The 14,871-nt window shown below is 36.8% G+C and overlaps 1 protein-coding gene and 1 long non-coding RNA gene across 3 annotated transcripts in view; one reads left to right on the top strand and one right to left on the bottom strand.

The window, feature by feature from the left end:
* Positions 1 to 14,871, bottom strand: part of LOC135081221 (leucine-rich repeat-containing protein 24-like) — a 122,125-nt gene that overhangs the window by 29,514 nt on the left and 77,740 nt on the right. The window lies entirely within an intron of this gene.
* Positions 10,668 to 11,095, top strand: LOC135081235 (uncharacterized). The gene is made up of 3 exons (XR_010259152.1): positions 10,668 to 10,777; positions 10,858 to 10,991; positions 11,081 to 11,095. It is a non-coding gene; the product is annotated as an uncharacterized LOC135081235 (long non-coding RNA).

Genomic DNA, 14,871 nt, shown 5'->3' on the forward strand with positions numbered 1-14,871 from the left:
TAAATATATCTGCAAACTGATTATCAGTATTTACATACTTCAAAGTTATAATTCCCAAATGATATTTCTCTTTAATAAAGTGGTATCTAATGTCAATGTGCTTACAGCGTTTATGAAAGTTAATATTTTTAATTACGCTAATAGCACTTTGGTTGTCTAAGTGAATACATATAGAGTCCTGCGTATAAACATCTAGATCACACATTAATTGTCTCAACCACAGAGCTTCTTTGGTGGCAGCACAAGCCGCCATGAACTCGGCTTCGGTCGTTGAAAAAGCTACCGTTTGTTGCTTTTGACTGGACCATGTCACAGCCGCTCCGTTTTTCAAAAAGACATAACCGGTCACTGAGCGTCTTGTGTCGACGTCATTAGCATAATCGGCATCACTATAACCGGTGACTTCTGAACACTCTGGTGATCGACTGTAGAACAAGCCATGCTGTTTCGTATCCTTCAGATACTTTAAGATTTTCTTGACAGCATTCCAGTGACTCTCATTATAGCAATTAAGAAATCGACTTACCAGACTGACAGCATACATTATGTCTGGTCGACTCACTATAGCCAGGTGCATGAGGGAGCCCACCGCTTCTCTGAAGGGTATGTTCTTTTCAGGCTCACCGTCTTCCTTCTGCAACTTCACGTGCGGATCGACTGGTACGCTGTTGGGGTTGGCATTATACATATTAAATCTGTGCAGCAGTTGGTCTACATATTTAGTCTGATGTATAAATATGCCTTTGTCTGATTTCTCAATTTGCATTCCTACATAGTTACTTGGTTTATCTAATATTTTCATTTCAAATATGGTCTGCAAATCATTTGTTATTGTTTTTAATGTATTCTTATCTTTACAGAACAATAATCCATCGTCTACATACAGGCAAAGATAACACTTATTATTATTGACTTGAGCAACATATACACATTGATCAGCTGTGCATTGAGTAAAGCCAAACTTCTTTAAAACAGAGTCAAATTTCTTATTCCAGCAACGTGGAGACTGTTTAAGACCGTACAATGACTTGTTAAGTTTACATACCATCTTTTTATCACAAGACAGACCTTCGGGTGGACTCATGAATATGGTTTCTTCTAGCTCACCATACAGGAAGGCAGTCTTCACATCAAGCTGGATGATTTCAAGATTGTCTTGAGCAGCCACTGACAACAATAAACGGATTGAGTCGTACCTCACGGTAGGAGCAAAAGTTTCTTTGTAATCAATCCCAGGGGTTTGTGAAAATCCTTTTGCACAAAGCCTTGCCTTGAAACGTGGACCAGTTGGTTCATCTTTTAGTTGCATCCAACAACTTTTGCATTTGGTTCCTTCTCTACCAATGTCCATGTTTCATTTTTCTGGTGTGCATCTATCTCTTCATTTATAGCTTTTATCCAATTTTCTTTTTCTGTTGAACTAATAGCTTCTTTGTATGTTTCAGGAATGTATGCTGTAGAATCGACTGGAGTCTCTTCGTGTCTAGACAGGTAAGTATTTTCCTCTTCATCTTCGAGATTTTGTACCTTTCGTATGTTTTTGTTTCTAGGTCTCAATGTTATATTTCTGGTCTCCGGGGAACTGATACTTGTGTCTGGTAAGTACTCACTTTCTGAAGTAGACCTGTTCTCTGTTACTGTATCATATGAGTTTTCTGAATCTGTATCATCTGTATCACATTTTTCTGTTTCAGGTGTCGCTGTTGACATCTCTACAGGAACAAAGTCTCTTTTCACACTGGATTCTATAAATACAGCATCCCTGCTTTTAATTACTCTTCTAGTATTAGGTATTATGAATCTGTAACCTTTTGTGTGTTCACAATATCCGATGAAAATCATCTTGTGTGCCTTTGGATCAAATTTCTTTCGTTTTTCTTTGGGTAAGTGCACCATAGCTTCACAGCCGAAAATCCTCATGTGATTGACTGTTGGCTTCAGACCGGACCACATCTCTTCTGGAGTTTTGAATGATAGGGACTTAGTTGGAGAACGATTTATGACGTAAGCTGCAGTATGTATGGCATCAGCCCAGTACATTTTTGGCAAATTAGCGTTCAGCAGCATACATCTTGCCCTTTCGACTAATGACCGGTTCATTCGTTCTGCAGTTCCGTTTTGTTCCGGTGTGTAGGGTGTGGTTGTCTGGTGAATGATGCCAGCACTTTTCAGAAACTCTGAGAAATTTCCATTTACATATTCCAGGCCGTTGTCTGTGCGAAGAGCTATGGGACTGCATCGAAAATTTTGACTCAGCGGCAGTTGTGGACAGAAAACGTGATACAAAAGCTAAAACAAAGATCATTCTTCTGGTTGACCCCATTAACTACGTGCACATTCAAGAAGCGAGTACTGCAAAAGAAGTGTGGGACAAACTGTCTTCTGTCTTCGATGACTCTGGGCTAACACGTCGAGTCGGCTTACTGCGTGATCTGTGTAACACCTCACTCAGTGCATGTCAAAGCGTAGAAGAGTACGTGAGCAAAATAATATCAACAGCTCATAAGCTCCGGAACATAGGCTTCAAGGTGGATGATGAGTGGCTCGGAACACTGCTGCTCTCCGGTCTTCCTGAGTCTTATCAGCCTATGATCATAGCTATCGAAAGCTCCGGCATGAAGATAACTTCCGATGCTATAAAAGCAAAGTTATTACAAGATGTAAGGCAATCTGAAAATAATACTGAAGCATTTGCGGTGAACAGAAATTTTAAGAAGTTTCACAAGAAAGAATCTAAGGGACCTAGATGTTACACATGTAACAAATATGGACACAAGAGTCCCGAGTGCAAATCCAAACCAAATAATGCACAGAAGTCTACGAAGTCTTCATATGCTGCTGTGTTCATGGCATCATCCAGAGACTATGGTGATGCATGGTATGTGGATTCCGGTGCGTCCGCTCACATGACAAAACACAAGAACTTGTTTCTGACTCAAACGGTTCCCGGTGTTCAGAATATAAGAGCTGCAGATAATAAGTTGTTAACTGTAACATGTGCAGGACAAGTGAGCTTAGATGTCTACAATCATAAAGGACAAGAAAACAAAGTACTGTTTACCAATGTACTGTATGTCCCAGATCTGGCAACCAATTTTTGTTATCTTTGTTTTGTAAAAGGCTTAAATGTAGAGGGAGTGTTAAACCTTTTTGAAATTTATCGCCTTTTACATGCGGCTCACGCTTGACCGTATTTTTATTTTTTATTTTGTCTATGACAACTCTGTCACCTTTCTACTCTCTGATCTACGATCCGTAACATGTAATTGTTTGGTGTTAATAAATTCACATTTATTTCCTCGATAAAGACTTTAATTTATCAGGTTATGGGCCCAGTAAGCCCTAAAAGTGAAGCAGTGTAAAAACTTTTGTGGAAATACATACAGCGAACATTACAAAGTGAATGTGACAATCTACAACACGGCGGGTATCTTTTGTTTTTCAAATTTTCGTCTTCAAACTGAGCAAAATCTCGAAAATGGCAGGAAATAATTCACTGGCATTAATTGAAAAGTTAACTGGCCGTGAAAACTATGCAACCTGGCGGTTTGCAGTCCAAACTTACCTGCAACATGAAGAGCTATGGGACTGCATCGAAAATTTTGACTCAGCGGCAGTTGTGGACAGAAAACGTGATACAAAAGCTAAAACAAAGATCATTCTTCTGGTTGACCCCATTAACTACGTGCACATTCAAGAAGCGAGTACTGCAAAAGAAGTGTGGGACAAACTGTCTTCTGTCTTCGATGACTCTGGGCTAACACGTCGAGTCGGCTTACTGCGTGATCTGTGTAACACCTCACTCAGTGCATGTCAAAGCGTAGAAGAGTACGTGAGCAAAATAATATCAACAGCTCATAAGCTCCGGAACATAGGCTTCAAGGTGGATGATGAGTGGCTCGGAACACTGCTGCTCTCTGGTCTTCCTCAGTCTTATCAGCCTATGATCATAGCTATCGAAAGCTCCGGCATGAAGATAACTTCCGATGCTATAAAAGCAAAGTTATTACAAGATGTAAGGCAATCCGAAAGTAATACTGAAGCATTTGCTGTGAACAAAAATTTTAAGAAGTTTCACAAGAAAGAGTCTAAGGGACCTAGATGTTACACATGTAACAAATATGGACACAAGAGTCCCGAGTGCAAATCCAAACCAAATAATGCACAGAAGTCTACGAAGTCTTCATATGCTGCTGTGTTCATGGCATCATCCAGAGACTATGGTGATGCATGGTATGTGGATTCCGGTGCGTCCGCTCACATGACAAAACACAAGAACTTGTTTCTGACTCAAACGGTTCCCGGTGTTCAGAATATAAGAGCTGCAGATAATAAGTTGTTAACTGTAACATGTGCAGGACAAGTGAGCTTAGATGTCTACAATCATAAAGGACAAGAAAACAAAGTACTGTTTACCAATGTACTGTATGTCCCAGATCTGGCAACCAATTTGTTGTCCGTAAGCCAGATATTCAAAAGTGGTGGCCAAGTGAAATTCAATAGTACTGGCTGCACTATTTTAAACAGCAAGAACCAAATTGTTGCCACAGCAAGTCTCATCAACAACATGTACCGGCTGAATATGCCAAAAGGCTATGCATGCATGTCAGATGTTGAAGAACAAGATAATTACTTATGGCATCAACGGATGGGGCACCTAAACTTCTACAGTTTAAAGAAGATGACATCCAACACTGAAGATGTAGTTCTCTCAGCAAAACCAGAGAAGGTGACATGTTTAACTTGCAAAGAAGGTAAACAGACACGACTGCCTTTTAAACATGAGGGCTCCAAAGCTACAAAGGTTCTTGAGCTGGTCCACTCTGATATTTGCGGGCCTATGGAAACACAATCACTTGGTGGTGCCAAATACTTCATCACATTCCTTGATGACTATTCGAAGAAAATCTTTGTTTACTTTCTCCGAAACAAGTCTGATGCCATTGAAAAGTTCAAAGAGTTCAAGAATGAAGTTGAGAACCAGTTAGATGCTCGTATAAAAACTCTTCGCACAGACAACGGCTTGGAATATGTAAATGGAAATTTCTCAGAGTTTCTGAAAAGTGCTGGCATCATTCACCAGACAACCACACCCTACACACCGGAACAAAACGGAACTGCAGAACGAATGAACCGGACACTTGTCGAAAGGGCAAGATGTATGCTGCTTAACGCTAATTTGCCAAAAATGTACTGGGCTGATGCCATACATACTGCAGCTTACGTCATAAATCGTTCTCCAACTAAGTCCCTATCGTTCAAAACTCCAGAAGAGATGTGGTCCGGTCTGAAGCCAACAGTCAATCACATGAGGATTTTCGGCTGTGAAGCTATGGTGCACTTACCCAAAGAAAAACGAAAGAAATTTGATCCAAAGGCACACAAGATGATTTTCATCGGATATTGTGAACACACAAAAGGTTACAGATTCATAATACCTAATACTAGAAGAGTAATTAAAAGCAGGGATGCTGTATTTATAGAATCCAGTGTGAAAAGAGACTTTGTTCCTGTAGAGATGTCAACAGCGACACCTGAAACAGAAAAATGTGATACAGATGATACAGATTCAGAAAACTCATATGATACAGTAACAGAGAACAGTATTTTTATTTTTTATTTTGTCTATGACAACTCTGTCACCTTTCTACTCTCTGATCTACGATCCGTAACATGTAATTGTTGACATTTAAGTTTACATACCATCTTTTTATCACAAGACAGACCTTCGGGTGGACTCATGAATATGGTTTCTTCTAGCTCACCATACAGGAAGGCAGTCTTCACATCAAGCTGGATGATTTCAAGATTGTCTTGAGCAGCCACTGACAACAATAAACGGATTGAGTCGTACCTCACGGTAGGAGCAAAAGTTTCTTTGTAATCAATCCCAGGGGTTTGTGAAAATCCTTTTGCACAAAGCCTTGCCTTGAAACGTGGACCAGTTGGTTCATCTTTTAGTCTGAACACCCATTTGCATCCAACAACTTTTGCATTTGGTTCCTTCTCTACCAATGTCCATGTTTCATTTTTCTGGTGTGCATCTAACTCTTCATTTATAGCTTTTATCCAATTTTCTTTTTCTGTTGAACTAATAGCTTCTTTGTATGTTTCAGGAATGTATGCTGTAGAATCGACTGGAGTCTCTTCGTGTCTAGACAGGTAAGTATTTTCCTCTTCATCTTCCAGATTTTGTACCTTTCGTGTGTTTTTGTTTCTAGGTCTCAATGTTATATTTCTGGTCTCCGGGGAACTGATACTTGTGTCTGGTAAGTACTCACTTTCTGAAGTAGACTTGTTCTCTGTTACTGTATCATACGAGTTTTCTGAATCTGTATCATCTGTATCACATTCTTCTGTTTCAGGTGTCACTGTTGACAGCTCTACAGGAACAAAGTCTCTTTTCACACTGGATTCTATAAATACAGCATCCCTGCTTTTAATTACTCTTCTAGTATTAGGTATTATGAATCTGTAACCTTTTGTGTGTTCACAATATCCGATGAAAATCATCTTGTGTGCCTTTGGATCAAATTTCTTTCGTTTTTCTTTGGGTAAGTGCACCATAGCTTCACAGCCGAAAATCCTCATGTGATTGACTGTTGGCTTCAGACCGGACCACATCTCTTCTGGAGTTTTGAACGATAGGGACTTAGTTGGAGAACGATTTATGACGTAGGCTGCAGTATGTATGGCATCAGCCCAGTACATTTTTGGCAAATTAGCGTTAAGCAGCATACATCTTGCCCTTTCGACAAGTGTCCGGTTCATTCGTTCTGCAGTTCCGTTTTGTTCCGGTGTGTAGGGTGTGGTTGTCTGGTGAATGATGCCAGCACTTTTCAGAAACTCTGAGAAATTTCCATTTACATATTCCAGGCCGTTGTCTGTGCGAAGAGTTTTTATACGAGCATCTAACTGGTTCTCAACTTCATTCTTGAACTCTTTGAACTTTTCAATGGCATCAGACTTGTTTCGGAGAAAGTAAACGTAGATTTTCTTCGAATAGTCATCAAGGAATGTGATGAAGTATTTGGCACCACCAAGTGATTGGGTTTCCATAGGCCCGCAAATATCAGAGTGGACCAGCTCAAGAACCTTTGTAGCTTTGGAGCCCTCATGTTTAAAAGGTAGTCGTGTCTGTTTACCTTCTTTGCAAGTTAAACATGTCACCTTCTCTGGTTTTGCTGAGAGAACTACATCTTCAGTGTTGGATGTCATCTTCTTTAAACTGTAGAAGTTTAGGTGCCCCATCCGTTGATGCCATAAGTAACTATCATGTTCTTCAACATCTGACATGCATGCATAGCCTTTTGGCATATTCAGCCGGTACATGTTGTTGACGAGACTTGCTGTGGCAACAATTTGGTTCTTGCTGTTTAAAATAGTGCAGCCAGTACTGTTGAATTTCACTTGGCCACCACTTTTGAATATCTGGCTCACGGACAACAAATTGGTTGCCAGATCTGGGACATACAGTACATTGGTAAACAGTACTTTGTTTTCTTGTCCTTTATGATTGTAGACATCTAAGCTCACTTGTCCTGCACAAGTTACAGTTAACATCTTATTATCTGCAGCTCTTATATTCTGAACACCGGGAACCGTTTGAGTCAGAAACAAGTTCTTGTGTTTTGTCATGTGAGCGGACGCACCGGAATCCACATACCATGCATCACCATAGTCTCTGGATGATGCCATGAACACAGCAGCATATGAAGACTTCGTAGAGTTCGTAGACTTCTGTGCATTTGGTTTGGATTTGCACTCGGGACTCTTGTGTCCATACTTGTTACATGTGTAACATCTAGGTCCCTTAGACTCTTTCTTGTGAAACTTCTTAAAATTTTTGTTCACCGCAAATGCTTCAATATTATTTTCAGATTGCCTTACATCTTGTAATAACTTTGCTTTTATAGCATCGGAAGTTATCTTCATGCCGGAGCTTTCGATAGCTATGATCATAGGCTGATAAGACTCAGGAAGACCGGAGAGCAGCAGTGTTCCGAGCCACTCATCATCCACCTTGAAGCCTATGTTCCGGAGCTTATGAGCTGTTGATATTATTTTGCTCACGTACTCTTCTACGCTTTGACATGCACTGAGTGAGGTGTTACACAGATCACGCAGTAAGCCGACTCGACGTGTTAGCCCAGAGTCATCGAAGACAGAAGACAGTTTGTCCCACACTTCTTTTGCAGTACTCGCTTCTTGAATGTGCACGTAGTTAATGGGGTCAACCAGAAGAATGATCTTTGTTTTAGCTTTTGTATCACGTTTTCTGTCCACAACTGCCGCTGAGTCAAAATTTTCGACGCAGTCCCATAGCTCTTCATGTTGCAGGTAAGTTTGGACTGCAAACCGCCAGGTTGCATAGTTTTCACGGCCAGTTAACTTTTCAATTAATGCCAGTGAATTATTTCCTGCCATTTTCGAGATTTTGCTCAGTTTGAAGACAAAAATTTGAAAAATCAAAAGATACCCGCCGTGTTGTAGATTGTGTTCACATTCACTTTGTAATGTTCGCTTTATGTATTTCCACAAAAGTTTTTACACTGCTTCACTTTTAGGGCTTACTGGGCCCATAACCTGATAAATTAAAGTCTTTATCGAGGAAATAAATGTGAATTTATTAACACCAAACAATTACATGTACGGATCGTAGATCAGAGAGTAGAAAGGTGACAGAGTTGTCATAGACAAAATAAAAAATAAAAATACGGTCAAGCGTGAGCCGCATGTAAAAGGAGATAAATTTCAAAAAGGTTTAACAGTTTACAACAGAGAAAGATTTGTTTTAATAATGTCTATAATTTTTACTTTGTATGATCTAAATTTTAGCAACATTCAACACTATATTATTGGATGGATTACCTACAGGATACTGTTTTTTTTATTTTAGGTTGTCTGTGATGCTGACCTCAAAATAATGGATATAGTGGCTAGATGGCGAGGCAGTACACATGACAGTCGAATTTTTATGGAGAGCAATATAAAACAACGATTTGAGGATAGGCAGTTTAGAGGACGCCTTATTGGCGATTCGGGCTACCCTCTTCTGCCATATCTATTTACACCTATTTTAAGGCCTAGTCGTCCAGAAGAAGAAGCATACAATAATGCTCACATCTCAACTAGGAACACTGTTGAAAGGTGTTTTGGGGTGTGGAATAGGGTGTCCCGAAATATCTTTTTTTATATTTTCGCTACACAAGACCCCTCAAAAGTTGCGTAATAAGATGTAGATTGCCGTAAAAATAATAAAAAAAATATAAAATAATGTCTCAAGGGCTCTACCGGCATTTTTATGTCTGAAAAAATCACTTAATCAGCCCTTCACTGTTTGTCATCTTTTATATTTTTTTCACAATTATTTCATTTTATTTTGTAATTACAATGGTAATGGAACCCTAAGATATGATTTTCAGGCAATGACATACTGTTTCAAGTGAGGAATAGGTTTGGTTCGCACTCGCAGAATTCATATTTTGACTTGTTTTTCTCAAATTTTCTACTTCTTCGGCGAGGCTGTTGGTATTATTTCTGTTAAGGTTTTATTGCTGTAAGGTATCGCACCGCACTTTTTTGTTATAATATTACATACTTTTAGCATAAATTTAACAAAAAATTACCAAATATATGGTAGTAATATATTTTTTATTTTTACACGTAAAAACTACCTAGTCAAAAATCTTTAAAATATTATATTTACACAGAATACTAATTAACATGTTTAATAGTTTTAGCATACTATTAAATATAAATAACATTTTAGAACGTTACATACACTTTCTAGCTGAAGTTTTTGTTCTGTACGCAGTTTTTTATCAATGGTGAACTTCAACGGATGTAAACATATATTTTTAGTTATGAAACGCATACATGTTATATATCAAATTAAAGACAATTTAATACACTTCTTTGGTTCGTGTAAAACTTTTGGTAGAGTATAAGACATTTTGTAAAAAAACGATTTAAAAAGTAGTATCACAAAAATGTAAAAAAAATCAATTTTCCTTTAATTACTAACTAAAGGTTGATTTTATCGATACAATTTATACCACAAAATATCAAGCGCACACGTAGAGCTTTGATATAAATAAAAAAGTAATCAAATCGGACAAATGGTTTTCAAGTTATGGTTGATTTTCTAAAATTGACTGGCATTTTTGTTAGCTTCCACTTAGAGATGCCAATCATTGTTTTATAATAGCGTGATAAAATTATTAACCTGCTGTGAGAAGGGAATTGAGTACCCCCAAATTAAATCGATATCTTGGTGGACCCATGGATTAATAAGTAACACATTAAAATCTCGCGCGTAAATGCCTAATTCTGGTCAAAAAGCCAATTCTGTTTTTAAAGCATTTATGGATTTATTGGTTTTTCAACTATATTAAACCTTGCTGTGACTCATTGTGTACCCTCAAATTTCATAAAAATGCTATTTTTGTATTATTTATAGTTTATGTTAGGAACTTCTAAAATAGCAATTTTAAAATTGTTCAAGGACAGGTAGAGGCCTCAAGATGATAGATATCTAATTAAATTTAATGTTAATCGTAATCTATATGTCAAAACGCAACTTTTGATACCTCTTGCGTAACCGTAGCTCAAAAAAATTTTTTTCCCATACAACGACGGGACACCCTAGTGTGGAAGCAGCGGTTCCAATGCCTACTCCATGGCTTACCAGTAAGCCTCCAAAATGGAAAAGCTGTGATCATAGCATTGGCTGTATTACATAATATAGCCATTGATATGAATGACACATTGTTAGGTAAATGTTATCAATTTGACTGTACATAAGGAATACAAATCTTTATGACAAAATGTTGACAAATTCATAATATTTTTCAGAACAACATATGGAGCAGGTCCCTGTAACTCCGCAACTTTCGACGGAGAACAGTGTTCACGACAACCGACCTTCATTGTTGAGGCGTAGGTCGCAGTTGATACTACAAAATTTTATAAATCAACATTTTTGAATGGTACTAAAATACATTTTGATAAATTCCAACGATTTACTTTTATGTAATGTCATTTGAGTTCATGAAAATGTTGTATTTTAATTTTTCAGATACTGTTCCTGGCATCTTAATGAAAATAAAAAGAATATTTGATTGAAAAATACCTGTATTTCAATTTTCAGTCCAATTTGTTACTATCACAAAAACAAAACCTGTAGTTCTCTTTAAAAAAGCAATTATTCTGCAAAAATTCAAAACAAATTACTTTATATCACTAATTTAAGTACAATTAGTTTCAACAAACTTACTTATTAAAAATCACAGTTCAATTCTTTAAAACAAAGAAATTGCTTAAGTATAAACGTTTCTATTCGGAGGTTATCAACCTTCTACATTTAAAACAAAATAACCATAATTTATAAAACTTACTTACAATTATTAAATTAAGTACAATTATTAAGTACAATTAAGTACAATTATTAAACTTACTTACTAAAAATCACAGTTCAATTCTTATAAACAAATAAATTGCTAAAACAGATAGATTATATAGTCTCGAATAACATATAGGCTTCTTTTTATCCTGGAAAAATGCACAGATCCTGTAGGTTACAGAAATAGTAGTCTACGCAGGCGGAGTCGTGGGCAACAGCTAGTTAATAGTAATCTCAAACTCTTATTAAGTTATGACTAGTAAACATATTCATAGCCGTCTAAATATATTGCAGAAACACAATCAAAATGCGGATTGGAACTGCATAAAATACAAATTAAAAACAAACAGAAGTAAGGGAGGAACTAACTTATTATTTAGAATCTGTTAGTACTTGAAAAACTTTAACATCAAAAGACTTATTATTCTTTATTAATGTGAGTGTAATATTTAAGTTTTTCCTGTAATAATTGATGCTCAAGATCCAAGTTTCTCCCTTTCTTCCGTTCGTTTTCCATTTGAACTTCATGCAGTTCAATCCGGCATTTTGATTCTGTTTCTGCAATTTCGGAAATCCTAACTCTGCTTAAATCAATTAAGCCTTCTTTGTTTAACAGTTTCCTTTTTTTTTTGATTGCTGGTGCTTTAAAATTAGGTTTTGCTTTATTTTCTTTTGCCTCTACTTTTTTATTTTCTTTATCTTCCAATATGCCTCTAGTAGTACAAGCATGTGTATCTTCTATTTCTTCATCAAGTACCACCAATTCATATTGGATTTCTTCATTATTTATCAATTCCTGATCTTGCGTATTTTGAGTTGATTCCTCCTCTTGAATGTTAATTAATTCACTTTTATTTGAGTCCGAGTCAAATCTGTTAACATCGACTACAAATTCATTGGGCAACCAAGATGCTATATCATCAGCCCTATCGTCAGGCACTGATAATGGTGGACCACAGCCAGTTTTAATTTGAGCCTGCCTAGCAATGGTCTTGTCTTTCTTCGCACTGATTTTTATGAGGCTCCATTGCGATTTTAACTGGGTAATGGAGCGGTTCATACCAGCGCACATTGAATTAAACCTGAAAAAGAAATGACAGGATTTTGAATTACAGGTAAAGGCAAAATTTTATATTGAAGGCAGAAATCAAAAGATGTACCAACGTTGTTTGTAAATCAGCCCAAGCCGCAACCTTCCGTTTATTCGTGTTAGTGTCTGTATTTTTATTTTCGATTGCATTTACTCTTTCTTTCACCAACTCTTTCAGCAAATACTGAAAAGCAAACACTAGGCGTCAAACATAAATAAAACCATGCTACAAAAATTAGTAGGCACTTTATCAGGCTAAAAATAAGTACTACCTTATCTTCCTCCAACCAGTTTTCTGATCGTTGCCTTTTAGGCGGTCTGTTCTCCTTCGTCATGGACATAATTAGTATCCGATGTAACTAGCCGGGTCGTCGTAAGAGCTTATTGCAGAGTACAGGGTAAGAGGTACAGAATCCAGAACATACAATCCCAAGTTTTATAAAAGTTTGATAAAACTTGGGAGTTGATCGAAAAAACCGAAAACTTTATTAAATTTTCGTGCCAAATGTCAATGTCAGTAAGTAAAACGTCACAGCTGCCAATTTTTTGTTTTTTTTTTCTGCGATTTGTCTATGATTTTACATGGTCCATCAAGTTAAATCACCAAAAAAGCTGTTTTCGTTCATTCTTTTTGTATAGTCTGTGGAAAGAAAATATTAAACTCTGTTTTAGCTATCAAAGGTTTATAAACGATTATGAATAACGTTTTTTATCAGAGGTTTATAAGAGTGTTTTAAGCCTATCAAACGTTTTAGCTAATGTAGGTTTTAAACCTATATTAGCATTTTATTATGAATAAGACCGTAGGTGTATAACAATAAACTATAATAACAAGTATTAAAGTATTTATTTGTCAATTGAGAGTAAATATTATCTTAAATTATACATTGTGAGTCACGTTAAAGTGTACATATGAAAATAGATGAAACTAGACCTATTTTTATCGACAAAAAAGAGGTAAAAAAATTTTTGAGATTTTTTTTTAATTTTTTTTCTTCCAATTACTTATTGTAAAGAAAACGTAATAACTTTTAAACTAAGCGGTATATCCTAATAAAATAAAAACAGTAACAATGCTAAATAACAGGCAATACTAAAAAAATACATAAAATACACAAAAAATGCCAACAAATAATAATAAATAATACTTTTTGAAAAAAATCTGCTTTTAAATTCGTGTTTTTTTGGTTATTTGATAAATTTATCCAAAAATGCCCCTATAACCGGTGGTTTTTATTACTTTGTATTATTCTCTATCGTATTACCTTCGTAAAACCAAAAATCTCATGTCCCTATCCCTATCACAACATTTGCTATGATCGTTTGTATGCCAGCCAAACAAAATTAGAAGACGTATTTTTTTTATTAAACAATAAACACTTAAAATGAACTCGTAAATTGCATTCTTATTTAAAATTATTCACGGAAAACATTGGTTTTAGGCTTTACTTGCTATAATATTATCAAGACACAAGTGCCATGACTGTGGCTGTAGAAGCTGGAAACATTGAATTTTAGGATGGATCCAGTTAATTTTGTAACCTATTATTGATATCGTTAGATAGAGCTCGTGAAGCACTATCAGGATCAGTAACCAGTTTTTGAATATCTTGTATACTTTTTAATATTATATGGTTTTACTAAATGTATGGAAGCCGGAAACATTGAATTTTTGGATAGATCCAGTTTATTATGTAACCTATTTTTGGTACCATTTGTAAGAGCTTGTGAAGCACTTTTAGAATCAGTTTAGAAATAATCGAGTGAGATCACTTAACGTTTCCACCCTGTATAGACTAGCCACCGGCCGCGGCCGACCGATAGAGCCAGCCGCGCTTCGGCCGAGCGAGCCAGTCGCGCGCCGACCAAGCGATTATCGTCCTCTCTTGCGCACACTTGTGCGTTTCGTTTTGCTTTATCGGTACGTAACATATTACGACGCGATTTGGAATAACTTTTTTTTCTTGTTCATGCAATGTTTTTTTTCTTATCCGCCGCCCCCTTTCATATGCCGCCCGGGGCCATGGCCCCCCCTGCCCCCCCCAAGCTACGCCACTGCTCTTTATAATAATGCTATTAGAATCAGAGTTCGTAGAATTTTTTGCTCCTCAATAGAATGGAACTTTGAAACTTTCTGGAACAAATAAAAGATTTAATAAACAGCTATAAAAACTTGAGAGTATTTTGTAAAACTGGCAACCGCCGATTTGCGTGCTATCGTTAAATTTTAGAGGGCATTTTAGTGTGAAATATAGAGTGAGGTGAGCAGAACTGATACTGTGTTTGCTCTTTGATATTTTCTCTGAAAAAACATCGTACAAAATTATGGTTACAGTACTTTACTTTGTGGCGAAAGGCAAAAGTTCAGAAACAAAGG

The sequence above is a fragment of the Ostrinia nubilalis genome, chromosome 19, assembly GCF_963855985.1.
Source record: "Ostrinia nubilalis chromosome 19, ilOstNubi1.1, whole genome shotgun sequence".
NCBI classification, from domain to species: Eukaryota; Metazoa; Arthropoda; class Insecta; order Lepidoptera; family Crambidae; genus Ostrinia; species Ostrinia nubilalis.